This window comes from Scardinius erythrophthalmus (assembly GCF_964197995.2).
Source record: "Scardinius erythrophthalmus genome assembly, chromosome: 8".
Lineage (NCBI taxonomy): Eukaryota > Metazoa > Chordata > Actinopteri > Cypriniformes > Leuciscidae > Scardinius > Scardinius erythrophthalmus.
In genome coordinates, this window is record NC_138228.1 from 31,316,475 (window position 1) to 31,343,661 (window position 27,187).

A 27,187-nucleotide genomic window follows, 5' to 3' on the forward strand; every position below is an offset into this window, starting at 1 on the left:
GGTGGCGCTATTACTATAACTGAATATTCTCATGTAGATGTGTTCAGGCCATGACTCTTATCAAACGTGTGAAGTTTGGGGCAGATTGGACATTCCGTGCCTGAGTTACAGCAAATTCCTATTTAATTGCAGTAATAGCATGCTTTAGCACTTAGCTAAGTGTTTGCTAGCATGTTTTAGCATGTTTCTAGTATGTTGTTAGCATGTTTAGCACTTGCTGGCACTTTTTTATATGTTATCAGGAATCCACAAGAGTGTTAAACATGTCACTTCCTGTTGCCAGCAGGTGGCGCTATGACTGTAACTGAATATGAGCATGGTCATGTGTTCAGGACAGAACGCTTATCAAAAGTGTGAAGTTTGGGGCAGATTGGACATTCCATGCCTGAGTTACAGCAACTTCCTGTTTCATGGCGAAACATCAAAATTTGTCAGGCCGCCGAGGGCCCGCCCTTCGACGAAAACTCAAGATCTTCGCAATTTAACGTCGCAAAGGCCTTAAGATTACACTCACCAAATTTGAAGATGATCAGATTAAAACTGTAGGAGGAGTTCGTTAAAGTACGAGGCCTGAAAATGGCAAAAAGTGCACAAAAATCAGAGAGGAAGTTGAAAATGGCTGACTTCCTGTTGTGTTTAGAGCTATGCTCCAAGAGACTTTTTTGTAGGTATTAGGTCATTACACATATGTACCGAATTTCGTACACGTACGTGGAACACAGCGGGAGGCGCACTCTGTTGAACTTTTATAGGTGGCGCTATCGAGCCATTTTGCCCCGCCCAATTCTGAAACCTATATCAGATGTAAATTTTCGCCAGTTCTGACGCGTGTGCAAAGTTTCGTGAGTTTTCGAGCATGTTTAGGCCCTCAAAAATGCAATTAAATGCGGAGAAGAATAATAATAATAATTAAAGCTGCAAGCAGCGATGAAAGGGCCCTCGCACCCGTGCCATCAACACTCGGTGGCTTTAGGAAGACAGAGCATGGTTGGGAAATGTACATTTAAGGAGGTATATATAGTAAGAGTATGTCAAAGTCAGTTACAAAATGTTTTGTATAATGGTGATAATAGCATGCTTCATGACTCAGCTAAGTGTTGCTAGCATGTTTAGTGTGTTTCTAGCATGCTTAGTACACAATAATTATGTGGTTAGTACTGCATTACTGTGTTAACCATGTCAGTTTCTGTTGCCAGTAGGTGGCGTTATGACTATAACTGAATATGAGCTTGGATGTGTGTTTAGGACAGAACTCTTATCAAACGTGTGAAGTTTGGTGCAAATTGGACATTGCCTTCTTGAGTAACAACAAAGTCATGTTTCATTGAATTAGCATGCTTTAGCACTTAGCTAAGCATTGTTAGCATGTTTTAACATGTTTCTAGCATGTTTAGAACTCAATGGCATTTTTAACATGTTGCTAGAACGGCATCAACGTGTTAAACATGTCACTTCCTGTTGCCAGTTGGTGGCGCTATTACTATAATTGAACATTCTCATGTAGATGTGTTCAGGCCATGACTCTTATCAAAAGTGTGAAGTTTGGGGCAGATTGGACATTCCATGCCTGAGTTACAGCAAATTCCTATTTAATTGCAATAATAGCATGCTTTAGCACTTGGCTAAGAGTTTGCTAGCATGTTTTAGCATGTTTCTAGTATGTTGTTAGCATGTTTAACACTTGCTGGCACTTTTTTATATGTTATTAGGAGTCCATAACAGTGTTAAACATGTCACTTCCTGTTGCCAGCAGGTGGCGCTATGACTGTAACTGAATATAAGCATGGTCATGTGTTCAGGACAGAACACTTATCAAAAGTGTGAAGTTTGGGGCAGATTGGACATTCCATGCCTGAGTTACAGCAAATTCATATTTAATTGCAGTAATATCATTGTTTAGCACTTAGCTAAGTGTTTGCTAGTATGTTTTAGCATGTCTATAGTATGTTGGTAGGATGTTTAGCACCTACTGGCATTTTTTTATATGTTATTAGGAGTCAAGAACAGTGTTAAACGTCACTTCCTGTTGCCAGCAGGTGGCGCTATGACTATAACTAAATATGAGCATGGACATGTGTTCAAGAGATAACTCTTATCAAACGTGTGACGTTTGGGGTAGATTGTACATTGCCTTCTTGAGTAACAACAAAGTCCTGTTTCATTGAATTAGCATGCTTTAGCACTTAGCTAAGTATTGCTAGTATGTTTTAACATGTTTCTAGCATGTTTAGAAGTCAATGGCATTTTTAACATGTTGCTAGAATGGCATCAACGTGTTAAACATGACACTTCCTGTTACCAGTAGGTGGCGCTATTACTATAACTGAATATTCTCATGTAGATATGTTCAGGACAGAACGCTTATCAAAAGTGTGAAGTTTGGGGCAGATTGGACATTCCATGCCTGAGTTACAGCAAATTCCTATTTAATTGCAATAATAGCATGCTTTAGCACTTAGCTAAGAGTTTGCTAGCATGTTTTAGCATGCTTCTAGTATGTTGTTAGCATGTTTAGCACTTGCTGGCACTTTTTTATATGTTATTAGGAGTCCATAACAGTGTTAAACATGTCACTTCCTGTTGCCAGCAGGTGGCGCTATGACTATAACTGAATATGAGCATGGTCATGTGTTCAGGACAGAACGTTTATTAAAAGTGTGAAGTTTGGCGCAGATTGGACATTGCCTTCTTGAGTAACAACAACATCCTGTTTCATTGAATTAGCATGCTTTAGCACTTAGCTAAGTATTGCTAGCATGTTTTAATATGTTTCTAGCATGTTTAGAACTCAATGGCATTTTTAACATGTTGCTAGAACGGCATCAACGTGTTAAACATGTCACTTCCTGTTGCCAGTAGGTGGCGCTATTACTATAACTGAATTTGAGCATAGACGTGTTCAGGCCATGATTCTTATCAAACGTGTGAAGTTTGGGGCAGATTGGACATTCCATGCCTGAGTTACAGCAAATTCCTATTTAATTGCAGTAATAGCATGCTTTAGCACTTAGCTAAGTGTTTGCTAGCATGTTTTAGCATGTTTCTAGTATGTTGTTAGCATGTTTAGCACTTGCTGGTACTTTTTTATATGTTTTTATATGTCCACAACAGTGTTTAACATGTCACTTCCTGTTGCCAGCAGGTGGCACTATGACTGTAACTGAATATGAGCATGGTCATGTGTTCAGGACAGAACGTTTATTAAAAGTGTGAAGTTTGGCGCAGATTGGACATTGCCTTCTTGAGTAACAACAACATCCTGTTTCATTGAATTAGCATGCTTTAGCACTTAGCTAAGTATTGCTAGCATGTTTTAACATGTTTCTAGCATGTTTAGAAGTCAATGGCATTTTTAACATGTTGCTAGAATGGCATCAACGTGTTAAACATGACACTTCCTGTTATAAGTAGGTGGCGCTATTACTATAACTGAATATTCTCATGTAGATGTGTTCAGGACAGAACGCTTATCAAAAGTGTGAAGTTTGGGGCAGATTGGACATTCCATGCCTGAGTTACAGCAAATTCCTATTTAATTGCAATAATAGCATGCTTTAGCACTTAGCTAAGAGTTTGCTAGCATGTTTTAGCATGCTTCTAGTATGTTGTTAGCATGTTTAGCACTTGCTGGCACTTTTTTATATGTTATTAGGAGTCCATAACAGTGTTAAACATGTCGCTTCCTGTTGCCAGCAGGTGGCGCTATGACTATAACTGAATATGAGCATGGTCATGTGTTCAGGACAGAACTCTTATCAAACGTGTGAAGTTTGGGGCAGATTGGACATTCCATGCCTGAGTTACAGCAACTTCCTGTTTCATGGCGAAACATCGAAATTTGTCAGGCCGCCGAGGACCCGCCCTTCGACGAAAACTCAAGATCTTCGCAATTTAACATCGCAAAGGCCTTAAGATTACACTCACCAAATTTGAAGATGATCAGATTAAAACTGTAGGAGGAGTTCGTTAAAGTACGAGGCCTGAAAATGGCAAAAACTGCACAAAAATCTGAGAGGAAGTTGAAAATGGCTGACTTCCTGTTGTGTTTAGGGCTATGCTCCAAGAGACTTTTTTGTAGGTATTAGGTCATTACATGTATGTACCGAATTTCGTGCACGTACGTGGAACGTTGCGGGAGGCGCACTCCGTTGAACTTTTATAGGTGGCGCTATCGAGCCGTTTTGCCCCGTCCAATTCTGAAACCTATATCAGATGTAAATTTTCGCCAGTTCTGACGCGTGTGCAAAGTTTCGTGAGTTTTCGCGCATGTTTAGGCCCTAAAAAATGCAATTCAATGCGGAGAAGAAGAATAATAATAATTAAAGCTGCAAGCAGCGATGAAAGGGCCCTCGCACCCGTGCCATCAACACTCGGTGGCTTTAGGAAGACAGAGCATGGCTGGGAAATGTACATTTAAGGAGGTATATATAGTAAGAGTATGTCAAAGTCAGTTACAAAATGTTTTGTATAATGGTGATAATAGCATGCTTCATGACTCAGCTAAGTGTTGCTAGCATGTTTAGTGTGTTTCTAGCATGCTTAGTACACAATAATTATGTGGTTAGTACTGCATTACTGTGTTAACCATGTCAGTTTCTGTTGCCAGTAGGTGGCGTTATGACTATAACTGAATATGAGCTTGGATGTGTGTTCAGGACAGAACTCTTATCAAACGTGTGAAGTTTGGTGCAAATTGGACATTGCCTTCTTGAGTAACAACAAAGTCATGTTTCATTGAATTAGCATGCTTTAGCACTTAGCTAAGCATTGTTAGCATGTTTTAACATGTTTCTAGCATGTTTAGAACTCAATGGCATTTTTAACATGTTGCTAGAACGGCATCAACGTGTTAAACATGTCACTTCCTGTTGCCAGTTGGTGGCGCTATTACTATAATTGAACATTCTCATGTAGATGTGTTCAGGCCATGACTCTTATCAAAAGTGTGAAGTTTGGGGCAGATTGGACATTCCATGCCTGAGTTACAGCAAATTCCTATTTAATTGCAATAATAGCATGCTTTAACACTTGGCTAAGAGTTTGCTAGCATGTTTTAGCATGTTTCTAGTATGTTGTTAGCATGTTTAACACTTGCTGGCACTTTTTTATATGTTATTAGGAGTCCATAACAGTGTTAAACATGTCACTTCCTGTTGCCAGCAGGTGGCGCTATGACTGTAACTGAATATAAGCATGGTCATGTGTTCAGGACAGAACGCTTATCAAAAGTGTGAAGTTTGGGGCAGATTGGACATTCCATGCCTGAGTTACAGCAAATTCATATTTAATTGCAGTAATATCATTCTTTAGCACTTAGCTAAGTGTTTGCTAGTATGTTTTAGCATGTCTATAGTATGTTGGTAGGATGTTTAGCACCTACTGGCATTTTTTTATATGTTATTAGGAGTCAAGAACAGTGTTAAACGTCACTTCCTGTTGCCAGCAGGTGGCGCTATGACTATAACTAAATATGAGCATGGACATGTGTTCAAGAGATAACTCTTATCAAACGTGTGACGTTTGGGGTAGATTGTACATTGCCTTCTTGAGTAACAACAAAGTCCTGTTTCATTGAATTAGCATGCTTTAGCACTTAGCTAAGTATTGCTAGTATGTTTTAACATGTTTCTAGCATGTTTAGAAGTCAATGGCATTTTTAACATGTTGCTAGAATGGCATCAACGTGTTAAACATGACACTTCCTGTTACCAGTAGGTGGCGCTATTACTATAACTGAATATTCTCATGTAGATATGTTCAGGACAGAACGCTTATCAAAAGTGTGAAGTTTGGGGCAGATTGGACATTCCATGCCTGAGTTACAGCAAATTCCTATTTAATTGCAATAATAGCATGCTTTAGCACTTAGCTAAGAGTTTGCTAGCATGTTTTAGCATGCTTCTAGTATGTTGTTAGCATGTTTAGCACTTGCTGGCACTTTTTTATATGTTATTAGGAGTCCATAACAGTGTTAAACATGTCACTTCCTGTTGCCAGCAGGTGGCGCTATGACTATAACTGAATATGAGCATGGTCATGTGTTCAGGACAGAACGTTTATTAAAAGTGTGAAGTTTGGCGCAGATTGGACATTGCCTTCTTGAGTAACAACAACATCCTGTTTCATTGAATTAGCATGCTTTAGCACTTAGCTAAGTATTGCTAGTATGTTTTAACATGTTTCTAGCATGTTTAGAAGTCAATGGCATTTTTAACATGTTGCTAGAATGGCATCAACGTGTTAAACATGACACTTCCTGTTACCAGTAGGTGGCGCTATTACTATAACTGAATATTCTCATGTAGATATGTTCAGGACAGAACGCTTATCAAAAGTGTGAAGTTTGGGGCAGATTGGACATTCCATGCCTGAGTTACAGCAAATTCCTATTTAATTGCAATAATAGCATGCTTTAGCACTTAGCTAAGAGTTTGCTAGCATGTTTTAGCATGCTTCTAGTATGTTGTTAGCATGTTTAGCACTTGCTGGCACTTTTTTATATGTTATTAGGAGTCCATAACAGTGTTAAACATGTCACTTCCTGTTGCCAGCAGGTGGCGCTATGACTATAACTGAATATGAGCATGGTCATGTGTTCAGGACAGAACGTTTATTAAAAGTGTGAAGTTTGGCGCAGATTGGACATTGCCTTCTTGAGTAACAACAACATCCTGTTTCATTGAATTAGCATGCTTTAGCACTTAGCTAAGTATTGCTAGTATGTTTTAACATGTTTCTAGCATGTTTAGAAGTCAATGGCATTTTTAACATGTTGCTAGAATGGCATCAACGTGTTAAACATGACACTTCCTGTTACCAGTAGGTGGCGCTATTACTATAACTGAATATTCTCATGTAGATATGTTCAGGACAGAACGCTTATCAAAAGTGTGAAGTTTGGGGCAGATTGGACATTCCATGCCTGAGTTACAGCAAATTCCTATTTAATTGCAATAATAGCATGCTTCAGCACTTAGCTAAGAGTTTGCTAGCATGTTTTAGCATGCTTCTAGTATGTTGTTAGCATGTTTAGCACTTGCTGGCACTTTTTTATATGTTATTAGGAGTCCATAACAGTGTTAAACATGTCACTTCCTGTTGCCAGCAGGTGGCGCTATGACTATAACTGAATATGAGCATGGTCATGTGTTCAGGACAGAACTCTTATCAAACGTATGAAGTTTGGGGCAGATTGGACATTCCATGCCTGAGTTACAGCAACTTCCTGTTTCATGGCGAAACATCAAAATTTGTCAGGCCGCCGAGGACCCGCCCTTCGACGAAAACTCAAGATCTTCGCAATTTAACGTCGCAAAGGCCTTAAGATTACACTCACCAAATTTGAAGATGATCAGATTAAAACTGTAGGAGGAGTTCGTTAAAGTATGAGGCCTGAAAATGTCAAAAACTGCACAAAAATCTGGGAGGAAGTTCAAAATGGCTGACTTCCTGTTGGGTTTAGGGCTATGCTCCAAGAGACTTTTTTGTAGGTATTAGGTCATTACATGTATGTACCGAATTTCGTGCACGTACGTGGAACGTTGCGGGAGGCGCACTCCGTTGAACTTTTATAGGTGGCGCTATCGAGCCGTTTTGCCCCGTCCAATTCTGAAACCTATATCAGATGTAAATTTTCGCCAGTTCTGACGCGTGTGCAAAGTTTCGTGAGTTTTCGCGCATGTTTAGGCCCTCAAAAATGCAATTCAATGCGGAGAAGAATAATAATAATAATAATAATAATAATAATAATAAACAGAGCAATTCCAAAAGGGTCCTCACACCATCGGTGCTCGGGCCCTAATAATAATAATAAACAGAGCAATTCCAAGAGGGTCCTCACACCATCGGTGCTCGGGCCCTAATAATAATAATAATAAACAGAGCAATTCCAAGAGGGTCCTCACACCATCGGTGCTCGGGCCCTAATTAAAGCTGCAAGCAGCGATGAAAGGGCCCTCGCACCCGTGCCATCAACACTCGGTGGCTTTAGGAAGACAGAGCATGGTTGGGAAATGTACATTTAAGGAGGTATATATAGTAAGAGTATGTCAAAGTCAGTTACAAAATGTTTTGTATAATGGTGATAATAGCATGCTTCATGACTCAGCTAAGTGTTGCTAGCATGTTTAGTCTGTTTCTAGCATGCTTAGTACACAATAATTATGTGGTTAGTACTGCATTACGGTGTTAACCATGTCAGTTTCTGTTGCCAGTAGGTGGCGTTATGGCTATAACTGAATATGAGCATGGATGTGTGTTCAGGACAGAACTCTTATCAAACGTGTGAAGTTTGGTGCAAATTGGACATTGCCTTCTTGAGTAACAACAAAGTCATGTTTCATTGAATTAACATTCTTTAGCACTTAGCTAAGCATTGTTAGCATGTTTTAACATGTTTCTAGCATGTTTAGAACTCAATGGCATTTTTAACATGTTGCTAGAACGGCATCAAAGTGTTAAACATGTCACTTCCTTTTGCCAGTAGGTGGCGCTATTACTATAACTGAATTTGAGCATAGACATGTGTTCAGGCCATGATTCTTATCAAATGTGTGAAGTTTGGGGCAGATTGGACATTCCATGCCTGAATTACAGCAAATTCCTATTTAATTGCAATAATAGCATGCTTTAGCACTTAGCTAAGAGTTTGCTAGCATGTTTTAGCATGTTTCTAGTATGTTGTTAGCATGTTTAGCACTTGCTGGCACTTTTTTATATGTTATTAGGAGTCCATAACAGTGTTAAACATGTCACTTCCTGCTGCCAGCAGGTGGCGCTATGACTGTAAGCATGATCATGTGTTCAGGACAGAACGCTTATCAAAAGTGTGAAGTTTGGGGCAGATTGGACATTCCTTGCCTGAGTTACAGCAAATTCATATTTAATTGCAGTAATATCATTCTTTAGCACTTAGCTAAGTGTTTGCTAGTATGTTTTAGCAAGTCTCTAGTATGTTGGTAGGATGTTTAGCACCTACTGGCATTTTTTTATATGTTATTAGGAGTCAAGAACAGTGTTAAACGTCACTTCCTGTTGCCAGCAGGTGGCGCTATGACTATAACTAAATATGAGCATGGACATGTGTTCAAGAGATAACTCTTATCAAACGTGTGAAGTTTGGGGTAGATTGTACATTGCCTTCTTGAGTAACAACAAAGTCCTGTTTCATTGAATTAGCATGGTTTAGCACTTAGCTAAGTACTGCTAGCATGTTTTAACATGTTTCTAGCATCTATAGAACTCAATGGCATTTTTAACATGTTGCTAGAACGGCATCAAAGTGTTAAACATGTCAATTCCTGTTGCCAGTAGGTGGCGCTATTACTATAACTGAATTTGAGCATAGACATGTGTTCAGGCCATGATTCTTATCAAATGTGTGAAGTTTGGGGCAGATTGGACATTACATGCCTGAGTTACAGCAAATTCCTATTTAATTGCAGTAATAGCATGCTTTAGCACTTAGCTAAGTGTTTGCTAACATGTTTCTAGTATGTTGCTTACCTGTTTAGCACTTGCTGGCTCTTTTTTATATGTTATTAGGAGACCACAAGAGTGTTAAACATGTCACTTCCTGTTACCAGTAGGTGGCGCTATTACTATAACTGAATTTTCTCATGTAAATGTGTTCAGGACAGAACGCTTATCAAAAGTGTGAAGTTTGGGGCAGATTTGACATTCCATGCCTGAGTTACAGCAAATTCCTATTTAATTGCAATAATAGCATGCTTTAGCACTTAGCTAAGAGTTTGCTAGCATGTTTTAGCATGCTTCTATTATGTTGTTAGCATGTTTAGCACTTGCTGGCACTTTTTTATATGTTATTAGGAGTCCATATCAGTGTTAAACATGTCACTTCCTGTTGCCAGCAGGTGGCGCTATGACTGTAACTGAATATGAGCATGGTCATGTGTTCAGGACAGAACGCTTATCAAAAGTGTGAAGTTTGGGGCAGATTGGACATTCCATGCCTGAGTTACAGCAACTTCCTGTTTCATGGCGAAACATCGAAATTTGTCAGGCCGCCGAGGACCCGCCCTTTGACGAAAACTCAAGATCTTCGCAATTTAACGTCGCAAAGGCCTTAAGATTACACTCACCAAATTTGAAGATGATCAGATTAAAACTGTAGGAGGAGTTCGTTAAAGTACGAGGCCTGAAAATGGCAAAAACTGCACAAAAATCTGAGAGGAAGTTCAAAATGGCTGACTTCCTGTTGTGTTTAGGGCTATGCTCCAAGAGACTTTTTTGTAGGTATTAGGTCATTACATGTATGTACCGAATTTCGTGCACGTACGTGGAACGTTGCGGGAGGCGCACTCCGTTGAACTTTTATAGGTGGCGCTATCGAGCCATTTTGCCCCGTCCAATTCTGAAACCTATATCAGATGTAAATTTTCGCCAGTTCTGACGCGTGTGCAAAGTTTCGTGAGTTTTCGAGCATGTTTAGGCCCTCAAAAATGCAATTAAATGCGGAGAAGAAGAAGAAGAAGAATAATAATAATAATAATAATAAACAGAGCAATTCCAAGAGGGTCCTCACACCATCGGTGCTCGGGCCCTAATTAAAGCTGCAAGCAGCGATGAAAGGGCCCTCGCACCCGTGCCATCAACACTCGGTGGCTTTAGGAAGACAGAGCATGGTTGGGAAATGTACATTTAAGGAGGTATATATAGTAAGAGTATGTCAAAGTTAGTAACAAAATGTTTTGTATAATGGTGATAATAGCATGCTTCATGACTCAGCTAAGTGTTGCTAGCATGTTTAGTCTGTTTCTAGCATGCTTAGTACACAATAATTATGTGGTTAGTACTGCATTACTGTGTTAACCATGTCAGTTTCTGTTGCCAATAGGTGGCGTTATGACTATTGCTGAATATGAGCATGGATGTGTGTTCGGGACAGAACTCTTATCAAACGTGTGAAGTTTGGTGCAAATTGGAAATTGCCTTCTTGAGTAACAAAAAAGTCATGTTTCATTGAATTAGCATTCTTTAGCACTTAGCTAAGCATTGTTAGCATGTTTTAACATGTTTCTAGCATGTTTAGAACTCAATGGCATTTTTAACATGTTGCTAGAACGGCATCAACGTGTTAAACATGTCACTTCCTGTTGCCAGTAGGTGGCGCTATTACTATAAATGAACATTCTCATGTAGATGTATTCAGGCCATGACTCTTATCAAAAGTGTGAAGTTTGGGGCAGATTGGACATTCCATGCCTGAGTTACAGCAAATTCCTATTTAATTGCAATAATAGCATGCTTTAGCACTTAGCTAAGAGTTTGCTAGCATGTTTTAGCATGTTTATAATATGTTGTTAGCATGTTTAAAACTTGCTGGCACTTTTTTATATGTTATTAGGAGTCCATAACAGTGTTAAACATGTCACTTCCTGTTGCCAGCAGGTGGCGCTATGTCTGTAACTGAATATAAGCATGGTCATGTGTTCAGGACAGAACGCTTATCAAAAGTGTGAAGTTTGGGGCAGATTGGACATTCCATGCCTGAGTTACAGCAAATTCATATTTAATTGCAGTAATATCATTCTTTAGCACTTAGCTAAGTGTTTGCTAGTATGTTTTAGCATGTCTCTAGTATGTTGGTAGGATGTTTAGCACCTACTGGCATTTTTTTATATGTTATTAGGAGTCAAGAACAGTGTTAAACATCCCTTCCTGTTGCCAGCAGGTGGCGCTATGACTATAACTAAATATGAGCATGGACATGTGTTCAAGAGATAACTCTTATCAAACGTGTGAAGTTTGGGGTAGATTGTACATTGCCTTCTTGAGTAACAACAAAGTCCTGTTTCATTGAATTAGCATGCTTTAGCACTTAGCTAAGTATTGCTAGCATGTTTTAATATGTTTCTAACATGTTTAGAACTCAATGGCATTTTTAACATGTTGCTAGAATGGCATCAACATGTTAAACATGACACTTCCTGTTACCAGTAGGTGGCGCTATTACTATTTGAGCATAGACATGTGTTCAGGCCATGATTCTTATCAAACGTGTGAAGTTTGGGGCAGATTGGACATTCCATGCCTGGGTTACAGCAAATTCCTATTTAATTGCAATAATAGCATGCTTTAGCACTTAGCTAAGAGTTTGCTAGCATGTTTTAGCATGCTTCTAGTATGTTGTTAGCATGTTTAGCACTTGCTGGCACTTTTTTATATGTTATTAGGAGTCCATAACAGTGTTAAACATGTCACTTCCTGTTGCCAGCAGGTGGCGCTATGACTGTAACTGAATATGAGCATGGTCATGTGTTCAGGACAGAATGCTTATCAAAAGTGTGAAGTTTGGGGCAGATTGGACATTCCATGCCTGAGTTACAGCAACTTCCTGTTTCATGGCGAAACATCGAAATTTGTCAGGCCGCCGAGGACCCGCCCTTTGACGAAAACTCAAGATCTTCGCAATTTAACGTCGCAAAGGCCTTAAGATTACACTCACCAAATTTGAAGATGATCAGATTAAAACTGTAGGAGGAGTTCGTTAAAGTACGAGGCCTGAAAATGGCAAAAACTGCACAAAAATCTGAGAGGAAGTTCAAAATGGCTGACTTCCTGTTGTGTTTTGGGCTATGCTTCAAGAGACTTTTTTGTAGGTATTAGGTCATTACACGTATGTACCGAATTTCGTGCACGTACGTGGAACGTTGCGGGAGGCGCACTCCGTTGAACTTTTATAGGTGGCGCTATCGAGCCATTTTGCCCCGTCCAATTCTTAAACCTATATCAGATGTAAATTTTCGCCAGTTCTGACGCGTGTGCAAAGTTTCGTGAGTTTTCGAGCATGTTTAGGCCCTCAAAAATGCAATTCAATGCGGAGAAGAAGAAGAAGAAGAATAATAATAATAATAATTAAAGCTGCAAGCAGCGATGAAAGGGCCCTCGCACCCGTGCCATCAACACTCGGTGGCTTTAGGAAGGCAGAGCATGGTTGGGAAATGTACATTTAAGGAGGTATATATAGTAAGAGTATGTCAAAGTCAGTTACAAAATGTTTTGTATAATGGTGATAATAGCATGCTTCATGACTCAGCTAAGTGTTGCTAGCATGTTCAGTCTGTTTCTAGCATGCTTAGTACACAATAATTATGTGGTTAGTACTGCACGGTGTTAACCATGTCAGTTTCTGTTGCCAGTAGGTGGCGTTATGACTATAACTGAATATGAGCATGGATGTGTGTTCAGGACAGAACTCTTATCAAACATGTGAAGTTTGGTGCAAATTGGACATTGCCTTCTTGAGTAACAACAAAGTCATGTTTCATTGAATTAGCATTCTTTAGAACTTAGCTAAGCATTGTTAGCATGTTTTAACATGTTGCTAGAACGGCATCAACGTGTTAAACATGTCACTTCCTGTTGCCAGTTGGTGGCGCTATTACTATAACTGAACATTCTCATGTAGATGTGTTCAGGCCATGACTCTTATCAAAAGTGTGAAATTTGGGGCAGATTGGACATTCCATGCCTGAGTTACAGCAAATTCCTATTTAATTGCAATAATAGCATGCTTTAGCACTTGGCTAAGAGTTTGCTAGCATGTTTTAGCATGTTTCTAGTATGTTGTTAGCATGTTTAACACTTGCTGGCACTTTTTTATATGTTATTAGGAGTCCACAACAGTGTTAAACATGTCACTTCCTGTTGCCAGCAGGTGGCGCTATGACTATAACTGAATATAAGCATGGTCATGTGTTCAGGACAGAACGCTTATCAAAAGTGTGAAGTTTGGGGCAGATTGGACATTCCATGCCTGAGTTACAGCAAATTCATATTTAATTGCAGTAATATCATTCTTTAGCACTTAGCTAAGTGTTTGCTATTATGTTTTAGCATGTCTCTAGTATGTTGGTAGGATGTTTAGCACCTACTGGCATTTTTTTATATGTTATTAGGAGTCAAGAACAGTGTTAAACGTCACTTCCTGTTGCCAGCAGGTGGCGCTATGACTATAACTAAATATGAGCATGGACATGTGTTCAAGAGATAACTCTTATCAAACGTGTGACGTTTGGGGTAGATTGTACATTGCCTTCTTGAGTAACAACAAAGTCCTGTTTCATTGAATTAGCATGCTTTAGCACTTAGCTAAGTATTGCTAGCATGTTTTAATATGTTTCTAGCATGTTTAGAACTCAATGGCATTTTTAACATGTTGCTAGAACGGCATCAACGTGTTAAACATGTCACTTCCTGTTGCCAGTAGGTGGCGCTATTACTATAACTGAATTTGAGCATAGGCATGCGTTCAGGCCATGATTCTTATCAAACATGTGAAGTTTGGGGCAGATTGGACGTTCCATGCCTGAGTTACAGCAAATTCCTATTTAATTGCAGTAATAGCATGCTTTATCACTTAGCTAAGTGTTTGCTAGCATGTTTCTAGTATGTTGCTAACCTGTTTAGCACTTGCTGGCTCTTTTATATATGTTATTAGGAGACCACAACAGTGTTAAACATGTCACTTCCTGTTGACAGCAGGTGGCGCTATTACTATAACTGAATATTCTCATGTAGATGTGTTCAGGCCATGACTCTTATCAAACGTGTGAAGTTTGGGGCAGATTGGACATTCCATGCCTGTGTTACAGCAAATTCCTATTTAATTGCAGCAATAGCATGCTTTAGCACTTAGCTAAGTGTTTGCTAGCATGTTTTAGCATGTTTCTACTATGTTGTTAGCATGTTTAGCACTTGCTGGCACTTTTTTATATGTTTTTATATGTCCACAACAGTGTTTAACATGTCACTTCCTGTTGCCAGCAGGTGGCACTATGACTGTAACTGAATATGAGCATGGTCATGTGTTCAGGACAGAACGTTTATTAAAAGTGTGAAGTTTGGCGCATATTGGACATTGCCTTCTTGCGTAACAACAACATCCTGTTTCATTGAATTAGCATGCTTTACCACTTAGCTAAGTATTGCTAGCATGTTTTAACATTAGCTAGCATGTTTTAACATGTTTCTAGCATGTTTAGACCTCAATGGCATTTTTAACATGTTGCTAGAATGGCATCAACGTGTTAAACATGACACTTCCTGTTGCCAGTAGGTGGCGCTATTACTATAACTGAATATTCTCATGTAGATGTGTTCAGGACAGAACGCTTATCAAAAGTGTGAAGTTTGGGGCAGATTGGACATTCCATGCCTGAGTTACAGCAAATTCCTATTTAATTGCAATAATAGCATGCTTTAGCACTTGGCTAAGAGTTTGCTAGCATGTTTTAGCATGTTTCTAGTATGTTGTTAGCATGTTTAACACTTGCTGGCACTTTTTTATATGTTATTAGGAGTCCATAACAGTGTTAAACATGTCACTTCCTGTTGCCAGCAGGTGGCGCTATGACTGTAACTGAATATAAGCATGGTCATGTGTTCAGGACAGAACGCTTATCAAAAGTGTGAAGTTTGGGGCAGATTGGACATTCCATGCCTGAGTTACAGCAAATTCATATTTAATTGCAGTAATATCATTCTTTAGCACTTAGCTAAGTGTTTGCTAGTATGTTTTAGCATGTCTATAGTATGTTGGTAGGATGTTTAGCACCTACTGGCATTTTTTTTATATGTTATTAGGAGTCAAGAACAGTGTTAAACGTCACTTCCTGTTGCCAGCAGGTGGCGCTATGACTATAACTAAATATGAGCATGGACATGTGTTCAAGAGATAACTCTTATCAAACGTGTGACGTTTGGGGTAGATTGTACATTGCCTTCTTGAGTAACAACAAAGTCCTGTTTCATTGAATTAGCATGCTTTAGCACTTAGCTAAGTATTGCTAGTATGTTTTAACATGTTTCTAGCATGTTTAGAAGTCAATGGCATTTTTAACATGTTGCTAGAATGGCATCAACGTGTTAAACATGACACTTCCTGTTACCAGTAGGTGGCGCTATTACTATAACTGAATATTCTCATGTAGATATGTTCAGGACAGAACGCTTATCAAAAGTGTGAAGTTTGGGGCAGATTGGACATTCCATGCCTGAGTTACAGCAAATTCCTATTTAATTGCAATAATAGCATGCTTTAGCACTTAGCTAAGAGTTTGCTAGCATGTTTTAGCATGCTTCTAGTATGTTGTTAGCATGTTTAGCACTTGCTGGCACTTTTTTATATGTTATTAGGAGTCCATAACAGTGTTAAACATGTCACTTCCTGTTGCCAGCAGGTGGCGCTATGACTATAACTGAATATGAGCATGGTCATGTGTTCAGGACAGAACGTTTATTAAAAGTGTGAAGTTTGGCGCAGATTGGACATTGCCTTCTTGAGTAACAACAACATCCTGTTTCATTGAATTAGCATGCTTTAGCACTTAGCTAAGTATTGCTAGTATGTTTTAACATGTTTCTAGCATGTTTAGAAGTCAATGGCATTTTTAACATGTTGCTAGAATGGCATCAACGTGTTAAACATGACACTTCCTGTTACCAGTAGGTGGCGCTATTACTATAACTGAATATTCTCATGTAGATATGTTCAGGACAGAACGCTTATCAAAAGTGTGAAGTTTGGGGCAGATTGGACATTCCATGCCTGAGTTACAGCAAATTCCTATTTAATTGCAATAATAGCATGCTTTAGCACTTAGCTAAGAGTTTGCTAGCATGTTTTAGCATGCTTCTAGTATGTTGTTAGCATGTTTAGCACTTGCTGGCACTTTTTTATATGTTATTAGGAGTCCATAACAGTGTTAAACATGTCACTTCCTGTTGCCAGCAGGTGGCGCTATGACTATAACTGAATATGAGCATGGTCATGTGTTCAGGACAGAACTCTTATCAAACGTATGAAGTTTGGGGCAGATTGGACATTCCATGCCTGAATTACAGCAACTTCCTGTTTCATGGCGAAACATCAAAATTTGTCAGGCCGCCGAGGACCCGCCCTTCGACGAAAACTCAAGATCTTCGCAATTTAACGTCGCAAAGGCCTTAAGATTACACTCACCAAATTTGAAGATGATCAGATTAAAACTGTAGGAGGAGTTCGTTAAAGTATGAGGCCTGAAAATGTCAAAAACTGCACAAAAATCTGGGAGGAAGTTCAAAATGGCTGACTTCCTGTTGGGTTTAGGGCTATGCTCCAAGAGACTTTTTTGTAGGTATTAGGTCATTACATGTATGTACCGAATTTCGTGCACGTACGTGGAACGTTGCGGGAGGCGCACTCCGTTGAACTTTTATAGGTGGCGCTATCGAGCCGTTTTGCCCCGTCCAATTCTGAAACCTATATCAGATGTAAATTTTCGCCAGTTCTGACGCGTGTGCAAAGTTTCGTGAGTTTTCGCGCATGTTTAGGCCCTCAAAAATGCAATTCAATGCGGAGAAGAATAATAATAATAATAATAATAATAATAATAAACAGAGCAATTCCAAGAGGGTCCTCACACCATCGGTGCTCGGGCCCTAATAATAAACAGAGCAATTCCAAGAGGGTCCTCACACCATCGGTGCTCGGGCCCTAATAATTAAAGCTGCAAGCAGCGATGAAAGGGCCCTCGCACCCCTGCCATCAACACTCGGTGGCTTTAGGAAGACAGAGCATGGTTGGGAAATGTACATTTAAGGAGGTATATATAGTAAGAGTATGTCAAAGTCACTTACAAAATGTTATGTATAATGGTGATAATAGCATGCTTCATGACTCAGCTAAGTGTTGCTAGCATGTTTAGTCTGTTCCTAGCATGCTTAGTACACAATAATTATGTGGTTAGTACTGCATTACTGTGTTAACCATGTCAGTTTCTGTTGCCAGTAGGTGGCGTTATGGCTATAACTGAATATGAGCATGGATGTGTGTTCAGGACAGAACTCTTATCAAACGTGTGAAGTTTGGTGCAAATTGGACATTGCCTTCTTGAGTAACAACAAAGTCATGTTTCATTGAATTAGCATTCTTTAGCACTTAGCTAAGCATTGTTAGCATGTTTTAACATGTTTCTAGCATGTTTAGAACTCAATGGCATTTTTAACATGTTGCTAGAACGGCATCAACGTGTTAAACATGTCACTTCCTGTTGCCAGTAGGTGGCGCTATTACTATAACTGAACATTCTCATGTAGATGTGTTCAGGCCATGACTCTTATCAAAAGTGTGAAGTTTGGGGCAGATTGGACATTCCATGCCTGAGTTACAACAAATTCCTATTTAATTGCAATAATAGCATGCTTTAGCACTTAGCTAAGAGTTTGCTAGCATGTTTTAGCATGTTTCTAGTATGTTGTTAGCATGTTTAACACTTGCTGGCACTTTTTTATATGTTATTAGGAGTCCATAACAGTGTTAAACATGTCACTTCCTGTTGCCAGCAGGTGGCGCTATGACTGTAACTGAATATAAGCATGGTCATGTGTTCAGGACAGAACGCTTATCAAAAGTGTGAAGTTTGGGGCAGATTGGACATTCCATGCCTGAGTTACAGCAAATTCATATTTAATTGGCAGTAATATCATTCTTTAGCACTTAGCTAAGTGTATGCTAGTATGTTTTAGCATGTCTCTAGTATGTTGGTAGGATGTTTAGCACCTACTGGCATTTTTTTATATGTTATTAGGAGTCAAGAACAGTGTTAAACGTCACTTCCTGTTGCCAGCAGGTGGCGCTATGACTATAACTAAATATGAGTATGGGCATGTGTTCAAGAGATAACTCTTATCAAACGTGTGAAGTTTGGGGTAGATTGTACATTGCCTTCTTGAGCAACAACAAAGTCCTGTTTCATTGAATTAGCATGCTTTAGCACTTAGCTAAGTATTGCTAGCATGTTTTAATATGTTTCTAGCATGTTTAGAACTCAATGGCATTTTTAACATGTTGCTAGAACGGCATCAACGTGTTAAACATGTCACTTCCTGTTGCCAGTAGGTGGCGCTATTACTATAACTGAATTTGAGCATAGACGTGTTCAGGCCATGACTCTTATCAAACGTGTGAAGTTTGGGGCAGATTGGACATTCCATGCCTGTGTTACAGCAAATTCCTATTTAATTGCAGCAATAGCATGCTTTAGCACTTAGCTAAGTGTTTCCTAGCATGTTTTAGCATGTTTCTAGTATGTTGTTAGCATGTTTAGCACTTGCTGGCACTTTTTTATATGTTTTTATATGTCCACAACAGTGTTTAACATGTCACTTCCTGTTGCCAGCAGGTGGCACTATGACTGTAACTGAATATGAGCATGGTCATGTGTTCAGGACAGAACGTTTATTAAAAGTGTGAAGTTTGGCGCAGATTGGACATTGCCTTCTTGAGTAACAACAACATCCTGTTTCATTGAATTAGCATGCTTTAGCACTTAGCTAAGTATTGCTAGCATGTTTTAACATGTTTCTAGCATGTTTAGAAGTCAATGGCATTTTTAACATGTTGCTAGAATGGCATCAACGTGTTAAACATGACACTTCCTGTTATAAGTAGGTGGCGCTATTACTATAACTGAATATTCTCATGTAGATGTGTTCAGGACAGAACGCTTATCAAAAGTGTGAAGTTTGGGGCAGATTGGACATTCCATGCCTGAGTTACAGCAAATTCCTATTTAATTGCAATAATAGCATGCTTTAGCACTTAGCTAAGAGTTTGCTAGCATGTTTTAGCATGCTTCTAGTATGTTGTTAGCATGTTTAGCACTTGCTGGCACTTTTTTATATGTTATTAGGAGTCCATAACAGTGTTAAACATGTCGCTTCCTGTTGCCAGCAGGTGGCGCTATGACTATAACTGAATATGAGCATGGTCATGTGTTCAGGACAGAACTCTTATCAAACGTATGAAGTTTGGGGCAGATTGGACATTCCATGCCTGAGTTACAGCAACTTCCTGTTTCATGGCGAAACATCGAAATTTGTCAGGCCGCCGAGGACCCGCCCTTCGACGAAAACTCAAGATCTTCGCAATTTAACGTCGCAAAGGCCTTAAGATTACACTCACCAAATTTGAAGATGATCAGATTAAAACTGTAGGAGGAGTTCGTTAAAGTACGAGGCCTGAAAATGGCAAAAACTGCACAAAAATCTGAGAGGAAGTTGAAAATGGCTGACTTCCTGTTGTGTTTAGGGCTATGCTCCAAGAGACTTTTTTGTAGGTATTAGGTCATTACATGTATGTACCGAATTTCGTGCACGTACGTGGAACGTTGCGGGAGGCGCACTCCGTTGAATTTTTATAGGTGCCGCTATCGAGCCGTTTTGCCCCGTCCAATTCTGAAACCTATATCAGATGTAAATTTTCGCCAGTTCTGACGCGTGTGCAAAGTTTCGTGAGTTTTCGCGCATGTTTAGGCCCTCAAAAATGCAATTCAATGCGGAGAAGAATAATAATAATAATAATAATAATAATAATAATAAACAGAGCAATTCCAAGAGGGTCCTCACACCATCGGTGCTCGGGCCCTAATAATAATAATAATAATAAACAGAGCAATTCCAAGAGGGTCCTCACACCATCGGTGCTCGGGCCCTAATAATAAACAGAGCAATTCCAAGAGGGTCCTCACACCATCGGTGCTCGGGCCCTAATAATAAACAGAGCAATTCCAAGAGGGTCCTCACACCATCGGTGCTCGGGCCCTAATAATAATAATAATAAACAGAGCAATTCCAAGAGGGTCCTCACACCATCGGTGCTCGGGCCCTAATAATAATAATAATAATAATTAAAGCTGCAAGCAGCGATGAAAGGGCCCTCGCACCCGTGCCATCAACACTCGGTGGCTTTAGGAAGACAGAGCATGGTTGGGAAATGTACATTTAAGGAGGTATATATAGTAAGAGTATGTCAAAGTTAGTAACAAAATGTTTTGTATAATGGTGATAATAGCATGCTTCATGACTCAGCTAAGTGTTGCTAGCATGTTTAGTCTGTTTCTAGCATGCTTAGTACACAATAATTATGTGGTTAGTACTGCATTACTGTGTTAACCATGTCAGTTTCTGTTGCCAGTAGGTGGCGTTATGACTATAGCTGAATATGAGCATGGATGTGTGTTCAGGACAGAACTCTTATCAAACATGTGAAGTTTGGTGCAAATTGGAAATTGCCTTCTTGAGTAACAAAAAAGTCATGTTTCATTGAATTAGCATTCTTTAGCACTTAGCTAAGCATTGTTAGCATGTTTTAACATGTTTCTAGCATGTTTAGAACTCAATGGCATTTTTAACATGTTGCTAGAACGGCATCAACGTGTTAAACATGTCACTTCCTGTTGCCAGTAGGTGGCGCTATTACTAAAAATGAACATTCTCATGTAGATGTATTCAGGCCATGACTCTTATCAAAAGTGTGAAGTTTGGGGCAGATTGGACATTCCATGCCTGAGTTACAGCAAATTCCTATTTAATTGCAATAATAGCATGCTTTAGCACTTAGCTAAGAGTTTGCTAGCATGTTTTAGCATGTTTCTAGTATGTTGTTAGCATGTTTAACACTTGCTGGCACTTTTTTATATGTTATTAGGAGTCCATAACAGTGTTAAACATGTCACTTCCTGTTGCCAGCAGGTGGCGCTATGACTGTAACTGAATATAAGCATGGTCATGTGTTCAAGACAGAACGCTTATCAAAAGTGTGAAGTTTGGGGCAGATTGGACATTCCATGCCTGAGTTACAGCAAATTCATATTTAATTGCAGTAATATCATTCTTTAGCACTTAGCTAAGTCTTTGCTAGTATGTTTTAGCATGTCTCTAGTATGTTGGTAGGATGTTTAGCACCTACTGGCATTTTTTTTATATGTTATTAGGAGTCAAGAACAGTGTTAAACGTCACTTCCTGTTGCCAGCAGGTGGCGCTATGACTATAACTAAATATGAGCATGGACATGTGTTCAAGAGATAACTCTTATCAAACGTGTGAAGTTTGGGGTAGATTGTACATTGCCTTCTTGAGTAACAACAAAGTCCTGTTTCATTGAATTATCATGCTTTAGCACTTAGCTAAGTATTGCTAGCATGTTTTAATATGTTTCTAGCATGTTTAGAACTCAATGGCATTTTTAACATGTTGCTAGAACGGCATCAACGTGTTAAACATGTCACTTCCTGTTGCCAGTAGGTGGCGCTATTACTATAACTGAATTTGAGCATAGACATGTGTTCAGGCCATGATTCTTATCAAACGTGTGATGTTTGGGGCAGATTGGACATTCCATGCCTGGGTTACAGCAAATTCCTATTTAATTGCAGTGATAGCATGCTTTAGCACTTAGCTAAGTGTTTGCTAGCATGTTTCTAGTATGTTACTAACCTGTTTAGCACTTGCTGGCTCTTTTTTATATGTTATTAGGAGACCACAACAGTGTTAAACATGTCACTTCCTGTTGACAGCAGGTGGCGCTATTACTATAACTGAATATTCTCATGTAGATGTGTTCAGGCCATGACTCTTATCAAACGTGTGAAGTTTGAGGCAGATTGGACATTCCTTGCCTGTGTTACAGCAAATTCCTATTTAATTGCAGCAATAGCATGCTTTAGCACTTAGCTAAGTGTTTGCTAGCATGTTTTAGCATTTTTCTAGTATGTTGTTAGCATGTTTAGCACTTGCTGGCACTTTTTTTATGTTTTTATGTCCACAACAGTGTTTAACATGTCACTTCCTGTTGCCAGCAGGTGGCACTATGACTGTAACTGAATATGAGCATGGTCATGTGTTCAGGACAGAACGTTTATTAAAAGTGTGAAGTTTGGCGCAGATTGGACATTGCCTTCTTGAGTAACAACAACATCCTGTTTCATTGAATTAGCATGCTTTAGCACTTAGCTAAGTATTGCTAGCATGTTTTAAAATGTTTCTAGCATGTTTAGAAGTCAATGGCATTTTTAACATGTTGCTAGAATGGCATCAACGTGTTAAACATGACACTTCCTGTTACCAGTAGGTGGCGCTATTACTATAACTGAATGTTCTCATGTAGATGTGTTCAGGACAGAACGCTTATCAAAAGTGTGAAGTTTGGGGCAGATTGGACATTCCATGCCTGAGTTACAGCAAATTCCTATTTAATTGCAATAATAGCATGCTTTAGCACTTAGCTAAGAGTTTGCTAGCATGTTTTAGCATGCTTCTAGTATGTTGTTAGCATGTTTAGCACTTGCTGGCACTTTTTTATATGTTATTAGGAGTCCATAACAGTGTTAAACATGTCACTTCCTGTTAACAGCAGGTGGCGCTATGACTGTAACTGAATATGAGCATGGTCATGTGTTCAGGACAGAACGCTTATCAAAAGTGTGAAGTTTGGGGCAGATTGGACATTCCATGCCTGAGTTACAGCAACTTCCTGTTTCATGGCGAAACATCGAAATTTGTCAGGCCGCCGAGGACCCGCCCTTTGACGAAAACTCAAGATCTTCGCAATTTAACGTCGCAAAGGCCTTAAGATTACACTCACCAAATTTGAAGATGATCAGATTAAAACTGTAGGAGGAGTTCGTTAAAGTACGAGGCCTGAAAATGTCAAAAACTGCACAAAAATCTGAGAGGAAGTTCAAAATGGCTGACTTCCTGTTGTGTTTAGGGCTATGCTCCAAGAGACTTTTTTGTAGGTATTAGTTCATTACATGTATGTACCGAATTTCGTGCACGTACGTGGAACGTTGCGGGAGGCGCACTCCGTTGAACTTTTATAGGTGGCGCTATCGAGCCGTTTTGCCCCGTCCAATTCTGAAACCTATATCAGATGTAAATTTTCGCCAGTTCTGACGCGTGTGCAAAGTTTCGTGAGTTTTCGAGCATGTTTAGGCCCTCAAAAATGCAATTCAATGCGGAGAAGAAGAATAATAATAATAATTAAAGCTGCAAGCAGCGATGAAAGGGCCCTCGCACCCGTGCCATCAACACTCGGTGGCTTTAGGAAGACAGAGCATGGTTGGGAAATGTACATTTAAGGAGGTATATATAGTAAGAGTATGTCAAAGTCAGTTACAAAATGTTTTGTATAATGGTGATAATAGCATGCTTCATGACTCAGCTAAGTGTTGCTAGCATGTTTAGTGTGTTTCTAGCATGCTTAGTACACAATAATTATGTGGTTAGTACTGCATTACTGTGTTAACCATGTCAGTTTCTGTTGCCAGTAGGTGGCGTTATGACTATAACTGAATATGAGCTTGGATGTGTGTTCAGGACAGAACTCTTATCAAACGTGTGAAGTTTGGTGCAAATTGGACATTGCCTTCTTGAGTAACAACAAAGTCATGTTTCATTGAATTAGCATGCTTTAGCACTTAGCTAAGCATTGTTAGCATGTTTTAACATGTTTCTAGCATGTTTAGAACTCAATGGCATTTTTAACATGTTGCTAGAACGGCATCAACGTGTTAAACATGTCACTTCCTGTTGCCAGTTGGTGGCGCTATTACTATAATTGAACATTCTCATGTAGATGTGTTCAGGCCATGACTCTTATCAAAAGTGTGAAGTTTGGGGCAGATTGGACATTCCATGCCTGAGTTACAGCAAATTCCTATTTAATTGCAATAATAGCATGCTTTAGCACTTGGCTAAGAGTTTGCTAGCATGTTTTAGCATGTTTCTAGTATGTTGTTAGCATGTTTAACACTTGCTGGCACTCTTTTATATGTTATTAGGAGTCCATAACAGTGTTAAACATGTCACTTCCTGTTGCCAGCAGGTGGCGCTATGACTGTAACTGAATATAAGCATGGTCATGTGTTCAGGACAGAACGCTTATCAAAAGTGTGAAGTTTGGGGCAGATTGGACATTCCATGCCTGAGTTACAGCAAATTCATATTTAATTGCAGTAATATCATTCTTTAGCACTTAGCTAAGTGTTTGCTAGTATGTTTTAGCATGTCTATAGTATGTTGGTAGGATGTTTAGCACCTACTGGCATTTTTTTATATGTTATTAGGAGTCAAGAACAGTGTTAAACGTCACTTCCTGTTGCCAGCAGGTGGCGCTATTACTATAACTGAATATTCTCATGTAGATATGTTCAGGACAGAACGCTTATCAAAAGTGTGAAGTTTGGGGCAGATTGGACATTCCATGCCTGAGTTACAGCAAATTCCTATTTAATTGCAATAATAGCATGCTTTAGCACTTAGCTAAGAGTTTGCTAGCATGTTTTAGCATGCTTCTAGTATGTTGTTAGCATGTTTAGCACTTGCTGGCACTTTTTTATATGTTATTAGGAGTCCATAACAGTGTTAAACATGTCACTTCCTGTTGCCAGCAGGTGGCGCTATGACTATAACTGAATATGAGCATGGTCATGTGTTCAGGACAGAACGTTTATTAAAAGTGTGAAGTTTGGCGCAGATTGGACATTGCCTTCTTGAGTAACAACAACATCCTGTTTCATTGAATTAGCATGCTTTAGCACTTAGCTAAGTATTGCTAGTATGTTTTAACATGTTTCTAGCATGTTTAGAAGTCAATGGCATTTTTAACATGTTGCTAGAATGGCATCAACGTGTTAAACATGACACTTCCTGTTACCAGTAGGTGGCGCTATTACTATAACTGAATATTCTCATGTAGATATGTTCAGGACAGAACGCTTATCAAAAGTGTGAAGTTTGGGGCAGATTGGACATTCCATGCCTGAGTTACAGCAAATTCCTATTTAATTGCAATAATAGCATGCTTTAGCACTTAGCTAAGAGTTTGCTAGCATGTTTTAGCATGCTTCTAGTATGTTGTTAGCATGTTTAGCACTTGCTGGCACTTTTTTATATGTTATTAGGAGTCCATAACAGTGTTAAACATGTCACTTCCTGTTGCCAGCAGGTGGCGCTATGACTATAACTGAATATGAGCATGGTCATGTGTTCAGGACAGAACGTTTATTAAAAGTGTGAAGTTTGGCGCAGATTGGACATTGCCTTCTTGAGTAACAACAACATCCTGTTTCATTGAATTAGCATGCTTTAGCACTTAGCTAAGTATTGCTAGTATGTTTTAACATGTTTCTAGCATGTTTAGAAGTCAATGGCATTTTTAACATGTTGCTAGAATGGCATCAACGTGTTAAACATGACACTTCCTGTTACCAGTAGGTGGCGCTATTACTATAACTGAATATTCTCATGTAGATATGTTCAGGACAGAACGCTTATCAAAAGTGTGAAGTTTGGGGCAGATTGGACATTCCATGCCTGAGTTACAGCAAATTCCTATTTAATTGCAATAATAGCATGCTTTAGCACTTAGCTAAGAGTTTGCTAGCATGTTTTAGCATGCTTCTAGTATGTTGTTAGCATGTTTAGCACTTGCTGGCACTTTTTTATATGTTATTAGGAGTCCATAACAGTGTTAAACATGTCACTTTCTGTTGCCAGCAGGTGGCGCTATGACTATAACTGAATATGAGCATGGTCATGTGTTCAGGACAGAACTCTTATCAAACGTATGAAGTTTGGGGCAGATTGGACATTCCATGCCTGAGTTACAGCAACTTCCTGTTTCATGGCGAAACATCAAAATTTGTCAGGCCGCCGAGGACCCGCCCTTCGACGAAAACTCAAGATCTTCGCAATTTAACGTCGCAAAGGCCTTAAGATTACACTCACCAAATTTGAAGATGATCAGATTAAAACTGTAGGAGGAGTTCGTTAAAGTATGAGGCCTGAAAATGTCAAAAACTGCACAAAAATCTGGGAGGAAGTTCAAAATGGCTGACTTCCTGTTGGGTTTAGGGCTATGCTCCAAGAGACTTTTTTGTAGGTATTAGGTCATTACATGTATGTACCGAATTTCGTGCACGTACGTGGAACGTTGCGGGAGGCGCACTCCGTTGAACTTTTATAGGTGGCGCTATCGAGCCGTTTTGCCCCGTCCAATTCTGAAACCTATATCAGATGTAAATTTTCGCCAGTTCTGACGCGTGTGCAAAGTTTCGTGAGTTTTCGCGCATGTTTAGGCCCTCAAAAATGCAATTCAATGCGGAGAAGAAGAATAATAATAATAATAATAACAAGCAGCATTTATCGGGGTTCAAGCATTTAAGGCCTTTAGGCACATAAGCATTTAAGACATTAAGATTTATTTAGAAAGCTTTTAACCACTGAAATAATAGATGGAAAAGTCCATTTACAGCCAATACAGGCAATTTACCATAGGAAATATGTGTTTTTTAAAGCTTTTTAACAGTTATAGCACCATCTATAGTCCGATCTCCATGAAAT